Source organism: Elaeis guineensis, chromosome 12 (genome assembly GCF_000442705.2).
Source record: "Elaeis guineensis isolate ETL-2024a chromosome 12, EG11, whole genome shotgun sequence".
Taxonomy (NCBI): Eukaryota; Viridiplantae; Streptophyta; class Magnoliopsida; order Arecales; family Arecaceae; genus Elaeis; species Elaeis guineensis.
This window is the reverse complement of record NC_026004.2, coordinates 32434115-32451045: the sequence shown is the minus strand read 5'-3', so window position 1 is coordinate 32451045 and position 16931 is coordinate 32434115.

The window sequence follows — 16931 nt, the reverse complement described above, 5'->3', positions numbered from 1 at the left end:
CTCTTTGTTTTCATTACATTGATAGATCATCTGAAATTGGTTTTTGTTGCTGCTAGTTTTGATTGAGGTCAGAAGGTAAGTGACTGGGCCTTGCGTAGAGATGCTAGAGTGACCTATAAAACAAAATCCGGATGGGAGGTTTTCGCTCTGACAAGAATCCTTCGACATTCAAGTCAGAAATCAGTGAACAGCAAAAACAGTAAGTGATTTGCTAAGATGGATTATTTATCCGAATCCTCGGGGCTTTAGTTATTTATAGAGAATATAGTTGAACAACTATGGGAATGTACAGTTCTGAGATTGTCGGATTATTGGACGTGCTATTATGGACGAGATATTCTAGCCTTTATCTACTCCCGTGATATTATGAGGAGTCAGTTACATCTGAGCTTATCCACTTTGGGTAGACAACTGCTGCATGTGCCAGAAAATTGACTAACCAAAATAGAGGAAGCTTACGTGTCAGATGAGCTGTGCATCAGACTGAATACAAATAGCTCGGCTCCATATACCTCAGCTCGGTATTTGGGTCGTCATAGCCCACTGATATGAAGTATCATACTGATCCGAGGTATCCACGGTACCACCATAATACTATCCCCTACTCTTGAGTCTAAGAATCAGACGAAAAGAATATCTCTAAAGTCATACCTCGAATCTGAGAATGTGCACATTCACACTTTCACATGTGTCCCCAATATTTAAGACTAATGATGTCAGCCTGACAAGCAGGACTGTTACGAATGATCGCGATCGATGGGACTACTTAGTTGGCGGTCTTCTCGAGAATTTAATTTTTCTAGCGGCGGCTCTTTGTCTTCTCTTTTTCTTTTTTTTTAAATCTGCTTTTCGAGTGCATTGAGAAAATGATTGCAACCTCCTTCGCTCCAAATTCTCACCACAACTCTTAGAGACAGAATGAATCCAGAAGCTTAAACTGGCATCGACCTGAAGGAGGCAAGCCAGAGTCTCATCTGTTAGTCCTCCGGCCCCAGTAGGTGGTGTTATCAATGTTCCGACCATCGAATCAGCTACTGTGGCCTAAGGAAATGAGAATCTCCCTTTACCTACTGAGTCCGTAAATTCATCACCGGAGGCCGCGATAAAAGCTCTATTAAAGGAGATTCCAACAAAGGAGACTCCAGTAGAGGAGACACAGGTGATGGATATGGTTGACCATCTAGAAGAAATTTTGGTGGTGGCCGCGGAGACTGCGGGTCCTTTGGAGCAGGCGATTCCTACCCAATGCCTTTCCCCAGCTATTTTCCAAGTGAGCCCCTCACAATCAACACCTTCTACTCCATCTGCAATGGAGGGTCTCAAGACCGCGGCGGAGTTTTTGAGAGGTTTTCTTTTGCCTAGTGAGAAATAGTACCTAGAGGGACAAAGGGCTCAACATCTGATGACTAGCGCCCTAAGGTCTCTCGCTCAGGTAGGAAATCTCTGGATCTCTTCTTTCGATCTCCTGCAACTTGTTGTATTTAATCTCATGAGGCTTTGTGCAAATTTTCTATAGATAGGGCATTATTTGTCCAGCTTCATCGGCTCCATCTCTGAGGCTTCGGTGTTGGAGCTTATAATAGCAAAGGAAAAGATAGATTGGCTAAAGTACCTTTTGGAGCAAGAAAAATCGGCTAATGCCGAACTGACCAAAGAAGTCGACCTTTCTGAGGAGGCCCTCCATAAAGCCCGAGAGACGATCGATCGTCGAGATGATGAGATAAGGAGGGCTGAAAAGAAGATCGAAAACCTCGAGAAGTAAAGATCTGACACTGAGAGAGACTGCTGCCAAGCTCGTGATGATATAGAGTGCCTAAGGAGGACACTCGAAAAAAAAAGAGTCAAGATTTTATCCCCTCCGATGTTCATTCTCAAAAGAGTTCCAGTAGGAGCTCAGCTAAAAGGACTAGAACCTCAGACAGATCAAGCCGCAGAGAAAAAACACCTCAGAGGGATGAAGGCTTAACTTTCGAGGGGATTCGAATGACTCAGGAGCTGCCTACACCTCAGACTGAATTCAGAAGGTACTGTCAAAAGTGGAGCACTTGAAGAAGAAGCTGAAGGAGGAAAGAGAAGGTAAGGCTTTCCTCTATCATCGACTCTCAGATCCGGAGCTTCTAACTACAAATACTCTCAAAAGGATAGATCGACTAGAGAGAAGAGGAGCCGACCTGCAAGACAACATTCTCCACAGGCTTCAAGAGGTGCAAGATAATGGCTCGGGCGCACCTTCCTACTGACAGTGCCAAGCTTTTACAAGCCAACTTTTTGGATGAAAGTCTGAAGGCCACGATGGAAGATGGCATAGAAAGATTCACAAAAATATCCCAGTGCCATACTGAGATGAACAAAGTCGATGCCGCTACCCAAGCAGAAGGGACTGTTGACACTGAGGAAGGTTGCTTCGAAGCAAGTCGCCCTGATGGTGCTCCAAGGTAGTGATGTATTTTTCTTTTCTTTTTGTAATCTGAGCTTTGTAATTAAACTTTTATGTGAATGAATAGATTTATTTTTATCATTGTTCACGGTGTTCGAATGTGTGAATGTGAACTATATTTCAAGCCATATTAACTAAATTTCGATCTATGCTAGTTAAGCATTTAATTGTGATCCAAATCTCAAGGCATGATCTAAGCCATAATCTGAACTATGATCCGAGCTGTATGAATTATTCCAGAGATATTTATTACTCGTTGTATAGGTTTTGAAAGGATCGAAATTCAAATCATCTCCGTGTGATAGGTACCATCATATGTTCCTGCACGTCTCTTGAAAAGTGGCACAAGGCATGATTTGCCTGCCACTAGCATTAACTTCCATATCAGCAGTAGGAGCTATAGCCAATCGGTGGTCGCCACGCATCAAGCATCCATTCAAACCCCATTGGTTTACGCCTCCAATAATCAATACTCTGAGAAGAAGTATCGTTAAGAGATTTATGAACTTGGATATACTTAAACCCTCGATGAGACTGGATGCAGGATTCTAGGATTTCCAATCATCCTTATCTTCTTTCACCGCAAGTTTTCCTTCTTCTTCATCCTTCTATTCCAAAGCTACTTCCTATTGGAGCAACTTTCTGAGGTTGTGGATATCAGTAAACAGCTAGGATCAAGTAGTGGAGGTCCTTGAAGGCTAGCAACATAGCAACACAAAAACAACCTTAAGAATTTCAGCAACTTTGTAAATCCTATCGGTAGGATTTTTTTCTTCGATTCGAACCTTTTTTCTTCTAGATCTGAAATCCTTCTTTTCAAATCTGCAAGCACCCTTGATGAGGCCTCCAAAAAATAAAATATAGAAGTGTGGAACTCCTCTTGGGCGGCCAAGAGGGGGTGCACAAAAGGGGGCTTGCACAAAGGAGGGTGCTAGAAACCCTAGCACCTCCTTTCTTTTTTTGGGGGGGATTGGCAGCCAAGAAACTCTAGGATCTCTTGCTGCTAGAACATGGAGAAGACCAGAGATAGAGGAAGAAAGAGAGAGAAATTTAGAGAAAAAATGATTTTGTATTCATTTGCTTCATCGAGTCAGAATACAGTGTATCTTTATATACAGGATCAATGTGACCTAACCCAAAAACTCCCCTGACTAACTCAATATAAGATTGCACTCACCCAAGCCCATGTACACCCATGACTTAATCCAATCTCACAATCTTGGACTCAATCCTAGTCCAAATATAAGTTAGCCCCTCAAGGCTCAAAATTTTTGAACCTCAAAATCTAAAAGGCTAATGGTCTTTCATCCTAGAGCCCAAACTACCCCTAGAAACTCTATAACCACCTCATGAACTTTAGACTTTGGCCTCAGCCTTAGTCCTCTGAGCCTTGGGAGCACTACATAAGGTCCAACAATCTCCATCTTGGTGCCCCAAGGCCTCAGCCAACTCCATCCTGTCCATCAAGTACATCAGTGTTACACATTTTTGAAAGTTATCCCATGGAAGTACCTTCATCAATGCATCCGCTGGATTCTCTTTGATGTGGACTTTCACCAGCTCCACCTCATCTTTTTCACAAGCTCTCTAATCCGATGATACCTAATATTGATGTGCTTCATCCTCGTATGATAGATAGGTTCTCTGCAAGTAATAATGCACTCTGACTGTCGCAGTGTACCCTGACGGCTTTCTGTGCGAGGCCCATCTCCAATGCCAAGCTCTTCAGCCATAGGGCCTCCTTTGCTGGTTTCGTAACACCAATGTACTCTACCTCAGTAGTGGATAAGGCCGTGATAGGCTACAAGCACGATCTTCATGAAACGGGACCTCCAAACAAGCTAAATACAAAATCTATCATCGACCACTGGATGTCCACATCTCCATCGAAATCTGCATTCATGAATCCTCCTATCAGCCCTCGAGCCTTCTTAGATGTGTTAGAGAGTCTCTCAGCACCTCCTCATTGTCTGTAGCAGATGCTGACTCCAATAATACCCACCAAGTATCTGAAGATCTTTTTCAGTGCTCACCAGTGCTCCTTGTCAGGCTGCACCATGAACCTACTAACCTGACTCACTGCGTGGGCGATATCCGACCTACAACATACCATGGCATATATAAGACTCCCCACACTAGAGGCATATGGCACTCTCTCAATCTCCTGAGCCTCCACCTCACTCTATGGCGATATCAACTTCGAGAGTTTAAAGTGCCCGACAAGTAGCAGCTCCATCGGTTTTACTTCCTTCATCTCGAACCTCTCTAAGATCTTCTTGATGTAACCTCTCTGAGATAAATGAAGCATCCTCTTGGCTCGATCTATGAAGATTTCTATACCTAAAATCTTCCTCACAAGTTCTAAATCCTTCATCTCAAACTCCCAAGACAAGATTGCCTTAAGTTTCTGCACAATCTTCCTACTTTTGCATGCATAAGCATGTGATCTACATACAAGAGTAGAAACATCCTAGACCTATTCTCCAAAGATTTAATACAAACACAAGAGTCATACTTACACCTGAAAAATTCGATGCTCCTCACATAAGAATCAAACTGCTTGTACCATTATCTCAGTGACTGCTTCAGCCCGTACAGTAATTTTTGCAATAAACAGACTTTTTCTTCTGCTCTTGACTCTTGAAACCTAAGTGGCTGCTCCATGTAGATGTTCTCCTCCAGATGCTCATGAAGGAACGCTATCTTGATATCCATTTGCTCCAACTCCAAGTTTCAAGCTACTACGATGCTCAGCAACACCCTGATGGAAATATGTCTGACGAAGGGAGAGAAAATATCACTGAAGTCGATGCCTTCCTTCTAAAAGTATCTCTTGACCACTAGCCTCACCTTGTACCTGATACCTATTGGGAAATATGTCCCAAAAGCCAATCGTCAAGCTGTTGACGGTTGAGCAATCAAGTATTGTAATTGATTTGTTAATAAATAAAATATATTTGGCATCTTCATCATAAGCTTTCATCTTCTAATGAACTCCATTGTTGTGATGAAGTCCTTAGGACTATTTAAGTTTGATAAAGAGAGGATTTATCGATTAGTCCTTAAAACTGTTCACGACCAAATGATAAGCTGTTAATAAGGACGACAGCTTCTATCGAGCATAGGTCGCTGTAGGCCATATGGGTTGGTTGTCCTCTTAACCAAAGAGTGTGGAGACACTGGTATGGCATACAGATGAGATATAAGGGTACATCATCATTGAACGTGACCAACTCCAGAGCATTCTGCTGTCGAGAATGTCTCTGATGGGATATAGGTATAAGTGTCCCTTAGACTTGAGATCGCCTCAGTGACTTTCAAGCAACTCACTGTGCTTTGGTACTGGACTAACTGAATTTCTAATTCAGGGATGGAAGGCTTCTGGGCACAGTCAAGTACTTGCAAAGTCAGAGTGTAATCGAGATGGGATTGACCACTCCAAGAGTTGGAGAAGAATGAGTCACTGTATTTCAATTTAGCAAAATCTTGGTCAGGATAATCCATCAGATGGATTTGATATTTTGAAATACAATGTGGACAACCTGATCAGAGTTGACAGTTAAACTCTGGGGTGTCCTATGATCATTTTGGTCAAGGGGATGAATTATATGAAAACTATATCCGCATGGGTTCTAAGGATGTTGTTCTACACATTCGATCTATCCGGTCGTCGGGTACCATTGCTAGATGGTCACTTCGATTGGTATAGAAATTTATTCCTATGCTACCGGCTTAGGTTCGGACCTATGAGGTCATACACATTAGAGTTCATGATCCGATCGGATGGTTGATCAACGATTAAGAATCGTTCTAGGGTTAAATGATCAATATGATTGATATTTAACCCAGTGCAAGTGTTGCAGGAGGATCTATTAGCAATTCGATTGCTGATTGGCTTAATTTGATTAAGCCAATGGGCTGAGATTAAGTCTAATTAAATATGATTTAATTAGATTTGATTTGGACTTGATTGGATCAAGTCCAATTGGTTTATTGGATAAGCCAAGTGCAAGGAAAAAAACTAGTCCTATAGTTCAACTAGGACTTGGGTCAATCTAATTTCTAATTTGATTAGAAAATTAAATCAGATTTAAATCTAATTTAATCTGATTAAATTAGGTTCTTAATTGGGTTAAGACCTATTTTAATTGGGTTGATCTAATTTTGATTTGATTTAGTTTGGAAAATCAAATTAAAACAAGTCATAAGACAGAATCCTAGTAAGACTAGGATTCCACCTTGCGCCACATAAGCCTTCTCCATGCCCTCTCTCTTATTCAACGCCAATCTCCACTTATTTTGTGTGACAAAAGCCCTCTCCCAGATCTCTCCCACGTTCACAAAAGGTCTCCTCTCTTCTTTCTTACATGGAAGGTGGTTTGGATCAAATCTAAAAGGAATAAGTTTGGATTTCGAATTCTATGAGATAGAGTTTTAGAAATCTAAAACTCTTTCAATTTTGCACCGAATTTATCCAAAATTTTTTTGGAATTTTCATGGCTTTTAGGGTATACATTGTGCACCCTTTTCTAGTGATCCATGCATGAAAATATGAAGGAGGTGCTCAAGAGTTGGGCGTCCCTTAACTTGCCATGTTTGGATAAGCCTTGACTAGGTATTTGACCTAGACAAGGACTCTATCATATCTCTCTATATAAGATGAGTTTCTTCATAAAATTTTAGGAAAAGTTAGAGATTTGAGAGACCTTTGTGCCATCCAAAAATTAGATAGAAATACCTTTGGGTCATGAAGATATAAAAGATGCAAGTTAGGGTGTCTAGAGAGAAAAACGTGAAGAAGAAGAGGGTCTTCTTCTAGGGTTTTTTATTTTCATATCTTTCCTCCCTCCATCTTGAGTTTTCTGAGAGCGTCTCAGATCTGAAACTCCTCCTTTTACTTTCCATCTTTGGAAGAGTCCAAATCAAGAAGAAGGAGGCACCTGATCAATCATCAAAGAAGGATCAGCGCAGTACTAGCATACTGTGCTGATTTTCTGAAGCAGAACTTCTGATCGAGATTCGTGGGCTCGTGTGGATGACTCCTAGAGGCCAGATGCGTGTGCGGCTTACAACATCATCCTTAAGTCCGGATCAGCAAGGTTAGAGCGTCTAACTTGCAAGGTAATAGATCTGATCTATTGTTTAATACATACATTAGATGTGGTATAGAAACATGTTGATATGATTAACATATGATTCATGCTATATTTATATATTTTAATTTTTGATTTAATGCTATGTAGTAATCATGTAATAGGATCTTAGATCTAGGGATTCTCTGATTTTAGAAAATAAATTTTGATTTATTTTAGTCTTCCGCTGTATGATCTTGAAAAAGTTTCAAGATCTAACCCTGAAACCCTAGATCTGGTTCCTACAATACATTCCTGCTTCAAAAGCCCCTCCTTGCTTTGGTAAACCCACTTGCAACTAATGGGTTTCTTTTTTTGTGGCAACTGCACCAATCGCCATGTCTCATTCTTGTGGAGAGACTGTATCTCTTCAAATATTACTTGGACCCACCTCTCTCTGTCCTGACTCTCCATAGCCTCCTCATAAGTGTAGGGATCCCCATTCACTATCGCCAATGCATATGACACTGTCTCTTTGAAGCTATATCATTTCGGTTGTCTGGCGTTCCTTTTGGGCTTGTGTAGTGCAACTCTGATATTCGTCCTAGGTCTAGCTTGCTCCTGCTAGACCTCTTAGCTTCTTTTATCTATCTAAGCTCTCTCCACCTGTAGAGACACCTTTGAGGAGTGATCCATCTGAATACCAAGTCCTTCCAATGCACCAACAAGTGGCAAAACATAATAGGATGTTAGTTGTCCAACAGTGCCCTGCTGGACCTCATGCTGCTCCTCTACGTCATCTTGCCTTTGAAAAACTAAATTTTCATCAAAGGTGACATCCCTACTGATGATGACCTTCTTCTCCAAGGAATCCCACAGCCAGTATCCCTTAACTCCTCATGGGCATCCCAAGAATACCATCTTTCGTGACCTGGCATCTAATTTGCTTCGCTCATCAGTACCGATGTGCACAAATGTGGTGCACCCAAACACCCTTAGATGGCTCAGTGCAATCTTTCTTCTAGACCATTTCTCCTCTGGAATACCACCATCTAACTTGATGTGAGGTGATCGATTCACTAAATAACAGGCTGCATCCACTGTATCAACCCAAAATGCCTTAGAAAGTCCTGCCTGCAGCCTCATACACCAGGCCTTTTTCATAAGAATTTTGTTCATCCTCTCGGCCATCCCATTTTGCTGAGGAGTCCCTCTCACCGAGAAGTACCTTTTCATGTAATATCCAGTCCTAAAATCACATGCCCCTTACATGAATCTTAGGGCATAAAAAGAAAAACAAAAAAAAAGAAAACAAAAGAGACAAAAGAAAAGAAAAAAGGAAACGTTAAAGACTCCCGCTGGGAGTCTTCTTCCGCGTGACCTTATCGAAGAGGAAGTTGAATCCGGAAAGGATTTGGCCTCTCCTCGATCCTATAAAAATTTTTTCTCTCCTCTCCTCTAAGGCTAGCTACAATGAGCATCGAATCTTCCCTCTTATTTTTCTTGATTTTTCTTGTTGAAGCCGTAGATGCCCTTATCGTGTTCGTCTCAAATCCTCACTGGAGATCTCACTGGTGATGGAGGTAAGCCCTGGCCCTCCTTCTTCTCTTCCTTTCCCTCCTTTTTACAGCATCGTGCACCCTCACCGACTGTCAGATTTATCCAAAAATTCATAAAAAGAAGAACCCTTATTTTTTTCTATTTTGAACGAGCCTTCTCCCTCTCTTTTTTGACCACCAGCACCGCCACCTATGGTGCTACACCCTGGGTCGTGATCCTCACCTTCCTACCTGTCTTCTCCGAAGGTCATGACCTTCGGTGATCAACCAATGACCGAAGAAAATTCAAAGAAGGGGGTGGTCCCTTATTTTTCCAAAGTTTTATGGTTTTCTTTTGTTGGCTAGTCGATTTTCGCCGACCCTCCTTTGCTTCACCACCATCAGCTGCTACTATCAGACCTCCACCTATGCTGCCGCCACCCATTGCCGATCTTGCAACCAAGAGCCACAAACCACCCGTCCCCCCTGTTCGGCCAAAGAAAAAGAAGAAGAAAAGAAAAAAGAAAAGAAAAAGAAAAAGAGAGAAAAAAAAAGATTTCTCTCTCCTCTCTTATTTTCTCTCTCTTTCTCTCTAGGATTTTTCTCTCTATTCTTTCTCCATCTGATTCATGGACCCTCGTATGAAATTGAGATGATGTATCCAAAGAAGTCCGAAACTACTTTAATATCCGTGCAAGATGTCGGACCCCACTCTGATCATGTCGAAAGCCCTTGAAATTTCTATTGATTAACCATATGATTAATCTTAATCTTAATTCCAATCTATAGCTCATGATTTCTTGGTCGAGTCATCTAGATTTGATCTTCATTTGAAAAATCCTGAATTATCCCAGCATTTGGACTACCTGTCGAACTGACCACCCGACCTATAGTATTTTTTTTATGATTGAATTAATAAATAAAAATTAATATTATTTTTAATATAATAAATAAATTTGATAAATTTATCTACAAAGTTTGAAGGATTAGAATGAAAAAGATAAGTAATCTCGATACTTCTTACCTATATTTGAAATTATTAACTATTTTATTATGAAAATAATTTTTTTATGATTTTATAAAATAAAGATTGAGCATATGCATCATAAAATTTATGATTTATCATAAAATAGTAATTTATGAATATTTTAATATGAATAATTTTTTTTATGAAATATGAACTCCGTATTTATGAAATATATGCCTTGTTATAAAAGGAATGATTTCATGATTATTTTACTGTTAAAGATTATTTATAGATTATAAACTTTATGAAATTATCTAGTATCTTATTTATGCATAATTTAAAAAAATATGATTTGATAAAATATGATTTAAAAATACCTATCCTAAGAAACATGGAAAAAGACTCTTAGATAGCTATATATGACCCTACCAGTGGATAATAGTAATTCGCATACGATCTTACTAATGGATAATAGTAGTTGGTATAGATCCTACCAATAGATAATAGTAGTTGGTACATAATTATGGCCCTATCACAGGTGTAATAGTGACCTTAGCATTTAGTCTAAGAGAATTATTAAGAATCATGATACGAAAAGAATGACAAATAATTTATTACTTTATATACGAAGTTGATATAATTTATGAATTTATTTATGCTATACATTAAAAATTATGTTTATGTAAATTGCATGATTTATGCATATGCAAGAGCATCATTGATTTATGATATATTGTTATTATGAAAATTTTATATTTCAAGGATAATCATCTTCTCTAAATGATTTATTGATGTATGTATAAATTTATACTTGATCTGGATAAGATAGTGAAAGGTTTACTTACTCAGCTAGTGTAACTCATAATTTTTTTTTTCTATCCAGATAAATAAGGTTAGAAAGCAAGGATGATCTAGGCTGGAGGGTCTACGCCAGTGAGTATGGAGATTTACAGTTGAAATTAAATTTATAAGATTATTATGGACTTGTAATCAACTACTAATGAATTTTGAACATAGATTTGGTATTATCTTTTGGATTTAGTTGCTTTGAACCAATATTAGTTTATTTACTTGATGAATAATAGAATTGAATCTTTTATTATAATTTATTTTTGATGAATTTTAGCTGATTATGATTGATTGGCTTCGTGTTATCGTAGGCTCCATCCCTCGGTAGCATGGCCATGTTATATTTCAGATTTGGGACATGATATTTTATGGTATCAGAGCAATAAGTTTGATCATGGGTAAACTTAAAATCTAGCAATGGGTAGATAAGTCTCATTTAGCTAGATCATGTTTAACTAAATAAAAATAGACAAGTTATTCTCAGAGTTTCCTTTACTCATTTAAAGAAGTTAATTAATGCTAGTATTTTTTTTATCTAGGTGACAATGAGCAATAGAAAGAATGAAGTCTTGACGAATCCTGTCAATAGAAAGAGAGGAGCAAGGACTACAAGAAAAAATACCAACCAATCGGTTGAGCAGGCTCCTAATGCATTGGTCATTCAGACAGACGTTGCTAGAGTATGCCAAGTAGTGACCCACCTTATTCAACAATAGCAGACACAAGTTGCTCCTCAATCTGCACCATCTTTAGAGTCACATTTGAGAGATTTAGAAGGCTTCATCCACCACTGTCGGAGGATGGACCTGACCCTCTGATTGCAGAGATATAGATTCAAGAAATGAAAAAGATGTTTGATGCTCTACAGTATCCTGAGGATGTGAAGGTTAGATTAACCATTCCTATGCTAAAGAAAAATGCTGAGTTTTGGTGGGCTGCAATAAAGACTGCATATGAAAATAAAGGAGTTAAAAAGAGATTTTATGATCAATATTTTTTTGGTCAGTGAAATTAGTGAAAAAAAATGAATTCTTGGATTTGAGGCAAAAAAATGATATGACAGTACTGAAGTGTGCAAACAAATTCAATGAGTTAGATCGATTTTGCCTCTAACTTATAATGTCTAAAAAAAATAAAGCAAATAGATTTGAGCATGGTCTAGGATATAAAATTCGTTCTCATTTATCCTCTCATCTTTTTAATGGCTATAAAGATATACTAGAACGAGCTTTGAAAGTCAAATCAAATATTAAAAGATTGAAACAAGAAAAGAAAAATAGGAAGAGGTTTAGGCCAACTGGGACTCGCAATGACCAACATGGCAACTTAGAGAACCACTCTAATAAAAAAAAAGGAACCGAGACTTGTGAGCTGTGGTAGAAATCATAGTGGGCCTTGCTATAAGAAACTCGAAATATGCTTTGAATGCAGCAAGAAGGGATATTTGGCATGAGATTGTCTTAATAAAAAAAATGACTCTAAGTCCACCAAACTCACTGATCAAAATCAAAAAGAGAATGCATGAGTATTTGCTTTAACTAAGTAGGATGCCAATATAGATGATCAAATCATTACAGGTATGATTCTAGTCAATCTGCAGATGCCCATATGTTGTTTGATTATATTTTTTTTTCATTTTTTTGTATTTTTCAAGTTTAATTATATATTTAGAGAAGTGAATAAGCCATTATATGTTAACCCTTCACTTAAGAAAAGTTATTTTCACTGATGTCTTATTTAAGAATTGTGTCATAAGAAAACTAAGATGGACGGAAACTGATCTAAAGTATGATAAAGATAATATGAAGATAAAGTATCCTCACTTATTTGAAAATAAAGATATGTCAAGTTTCAAAGATGAAACTATTTTTAAAAGGGTTAAAATATGATATCCAGCCCTAAAATCTCATCCCCCTTACACGAATCTTAGGACAAGAAAAGAAAAATAAAAAAAAAAGAGATTAAAAAAAAGAAAATATTGAAGACTCCCACTGGGAGTCTTCTTCCGTGCGACCTCATCGGAGAGGAAGTTGAATCCGAAAAAGATTTGACCTCTCCTCCACCCTATAAAAATCTTCTCTCCTCTCTTTAAGGCTGGCCATGACGAGCACTGGATCTCCCCTCTCATTTTTTTTGATTTTTCTCGTTGAAGTCGTGGATGCCCTTATCATGTTCATCTCAAATCCTTGCCGAAGATCTCAACGGTGATGGAGGTAAGCCCTAATCCTCCTTCCTCTCTTCCTTTCCCTCCTTTTCATGATGTCGTGCACCCCCACTGGCAGTCAGATTTGCCAAAAAATCCACAAAAAAAAGAACCCTTATTTTTCTCTATTTTGAACAAGTCTTCTCCCTCCCTTTTCTGGCCGGCAGCACCGTCGCCCATGGTGCTGCACCCCTGGGTCGTGATGCTCACCTTCCTATTTATCTTGTCTGAAGGTCATGGCCATCTGTGATCGGCCAATAACTAAAGAAAATTTAAAAAAGGGGTAGTCCCCTATTTTTTCAAAGTTTTGTGATTTTCTTTTGCTCCGCCACCATCAGTCGCCGGCCCTTTTTTGCTCCTCCGCCGTCAGTCGCCACTGCCAGACCTCCACCTGTGCCGCCGCCACCCATCGTCAGTCTTTCAGCCAAGAGCCAAAAACCACCCGTCCCCCCTGTTCGGCCAAAAAAAAAGAAGAAGAAAAGAAAAAAGAAAAGAAAAAGAAAAAAAAAAGAAAAAAAAGATTTTCTCTCTCCTTCTCTCTCTAGGGTTTTTCTCTCTTTATTCTCTCTCCATCCGATTCATGGACCCTCGTATGAACTTGAGATGATGTATCTAAAGAAGTTTGAAATTACTTTAATATCCGTGCAAGATATCATACCCCATCCTGATCACGTTGAAATCACTATTGATTAACCATATGATTGATCTTGATCTTGATTCTAATCTATGCCTCATGATTTCTTGATCGAGTCACCTAGATTTGATCTTCATCTGAAAAATTTTGAATTATCCCAATATTCAAACTGCCTGTCAAACTGACCACCCGATCTATAGTATTCTTTCTTTATGATTGAATTAATAAATAAAAATTAATGATATTTTTAATATGTTAAATAGGTTTGATAAATTCATCTATCAAAGTTTGAAAGACTAGGACAAAAAAGGTAAGTAATTCTGACACTTCTTACTTACTTTTGAAATTATTGACTATTTTATCATGAAAAAAATTATTCTATGATTTCATAAAATAAAAATCAAGCATACACATTGTAAAATTTATAATTTATTATAAAATAGTGATTTATGAATATTTTAGTATGAATGTCTTTTTTTTATGAAATATGAACTTCATATTTATGAAATGTATGCCTTGTTATAAAAAGAATGGTTTCACGATTGTTTTACTGTTAAAGATTATTTATGGATTATAAATTTTATAAAATTATCTAGTATCTTATTTATGCATGATTTAAGAAAATATGATTTGATGAAATATGATTTAAGAATGTCTATCTTAAGAAATATGAAAAAAGACTCTTAGATAACTATATATGACCCTGCCAGTGGGTAATAGTAATTGGCATACGACCCTGCCAACGGATAATAGTAGTTGGTATACGATCTTGTCAATGGATAATAGTAGTTGGTACATGATTATGATCCTATCATAGGTATAATAGTGATCTTAGCATTTAGTCTGAGAGAATTATTAAGAATCATGATATGAAAAGAATGATAAATGATTTATGACTTTATATACGAAGTTGACATAATTTAGCTAAGCATCGGTAAAATCAAATATTTACCGATGTTAAAAAATAAGTGTCGGCAAATGAAATCAATGACCCCCCTATTGTTGATGCTTATTTACCGATGCTTTTTACGTCGGTAGTTATTTTGTATGATACTTTTTTTAGATTTAGCTACACTTTATTTGCGTAGCTAATTGTCTTATCTCTTGTAGTGTAGGTTGGAAGTTGGTAAACTCTCTTGAATATAATGAATGCTGAAAGTTCTCTCTTTTTCTCTTTTAACAGTATTTTTCTTTTGTCCCCTTGTGTCTTATATATTTTCATCTGATTTCCTGCAAGTTTAATGCAATTTGAAGGCAAAAATAGCCATTTTTTATCATTATGGATGAAATATAGCTGTTGAAAAAAGTTCTGAATGAAATCCGAATTATTGCAAAACTAGCCATTATGGCTGTCAGAGCTCCATAAGTCGTTTCAGACTGACTTTGAGTCGACTTGGCTAGTCTTCGAGTCGACTCGGTTGATTTTTGAATTGACTCATTCTCAGTCGATAGAAATATGGCTCTCCATGATTTTTTGTCCTCTGAGACAGAATTAACTCGATTTTTTTTGGAGTCAATATAGTCTCAGATCGTAGAAACTAATCTTCTGTTCTCTGAGATGGAGTCCACTCAGTTTGGTTCCAAGTCGACTCGATGCCATGCCATTCCTGCATGCCAGCTTCTGAATATGCCAAAGTTGACTCTATTCCATCTTGAGTCAACTCAAACTTCCTCAATTGATCTTTTTGCATGGGATTTGACTCCAATTCATGTTTCATTAGCTCAAGATGTTTTCAATTGCTTTCAATCTTATTTCAATGGTACTTTGCATTTATAAAAATATTCTTAAGAAAAACTTAAAAGATATTATATATTTTTATGCTTCAATATTTAGTCATCATCAAAATCATTCTTAGGATCAATACCATCAGATCAGTAACATTTGGCAAGAATCCAATGACTGAGAAAGAACTATTCAGCACACCTCTTCAGATTAAGTCATGCAAGATCGATCCGCATGATGACTGTGGCAGCCAATAGCATATTGACAAGTGGCAAACAAGTAATTATTTATTTTCGAAATAACCTCCCAGGTAATAATGACCTCTCGATTTTCTAATCCCTCGTAATTATCAGAGGCTCTGATGAATCATTTCCAAAAAGCGGTATGTCGCTTTGTATCATTAAAAAATTTGCCAACATTACTGAACGATGCATTTATTTTTAGCGATAGAGGTCAAAGATTATTTTTTAATCAACTTCCCACACTCGATGTGAAAAACATCACTTCGGATCTAGAAAGTGGGGGGCATGTGTTGGTGTAGCTAACTGATCTTTGGCCACATGATAGCATTAGAAGAGGTCAATGTTATACTGATCTGTAAGTAAAACACCACATTACATCAGTTAACTCAAAGACTCATCACTACAATTTTAAACCAAATAGGGTTGTTGCCAACCTAGTGTTATGTCAGCCAATCTGCTATTCAACTCACATCGGACATCAGTTTTGTACTAACCTCTCTTTTCCAGGGCCATATATACTTTAAGCCAGCTACTCTCTAGCTATGTTACAGCTATTTTGCATGTGGGACAACCCATGATCTTTCTACAGATGACTATTCTAGTATAATAAATTAAATGGTTATCCATAATCATATAACAAACAAGATACTTTGAATCAGATGGTTACTAACGGCCTAACAAACTCCTCTATATAAAGAGATAAAGGAGACTCTCCATAGATAAGTCATAACTGGACTTCAAGAGCTGAAACTCTGCTGAAATCTCTCTAGTTCCTACAGTGAAGAAAATTTGAGTTCTCATTCTTTTTGCTCAAGTCCATTCTCCTTACTTTTCATTCATCTTTTTTTCACTATCTGTTTTCGAGCTCCAGCTGACTTAAGCATCAGATGATCTTAAGTCGAAAGATCCCCCACTGATTTTAGGACTTGTTTTTGTAGGAAACTTCACTATTTTTATCCCTTGCAGTACTCCAGCTCAATTCCTAACTGACCTCGCCATCTTCGCCTGAAGCCTTGCAACAACCGATACAAACTCGATTTTTTGACTCCAGATACAGTGGGTAAATATTTTATTAGGGTTTGAAATACCAATTTTATCCTAGATTATTTAGGAAAAAAAAATCAAGAGTTGAACACGATTTATATACATATACATGTACATATATATACATACACATATGTATATATATATGTGTGTATAGATATACACATACATACATACGTATATATATACATTTATGTATACATATGTGTATGCATATATATA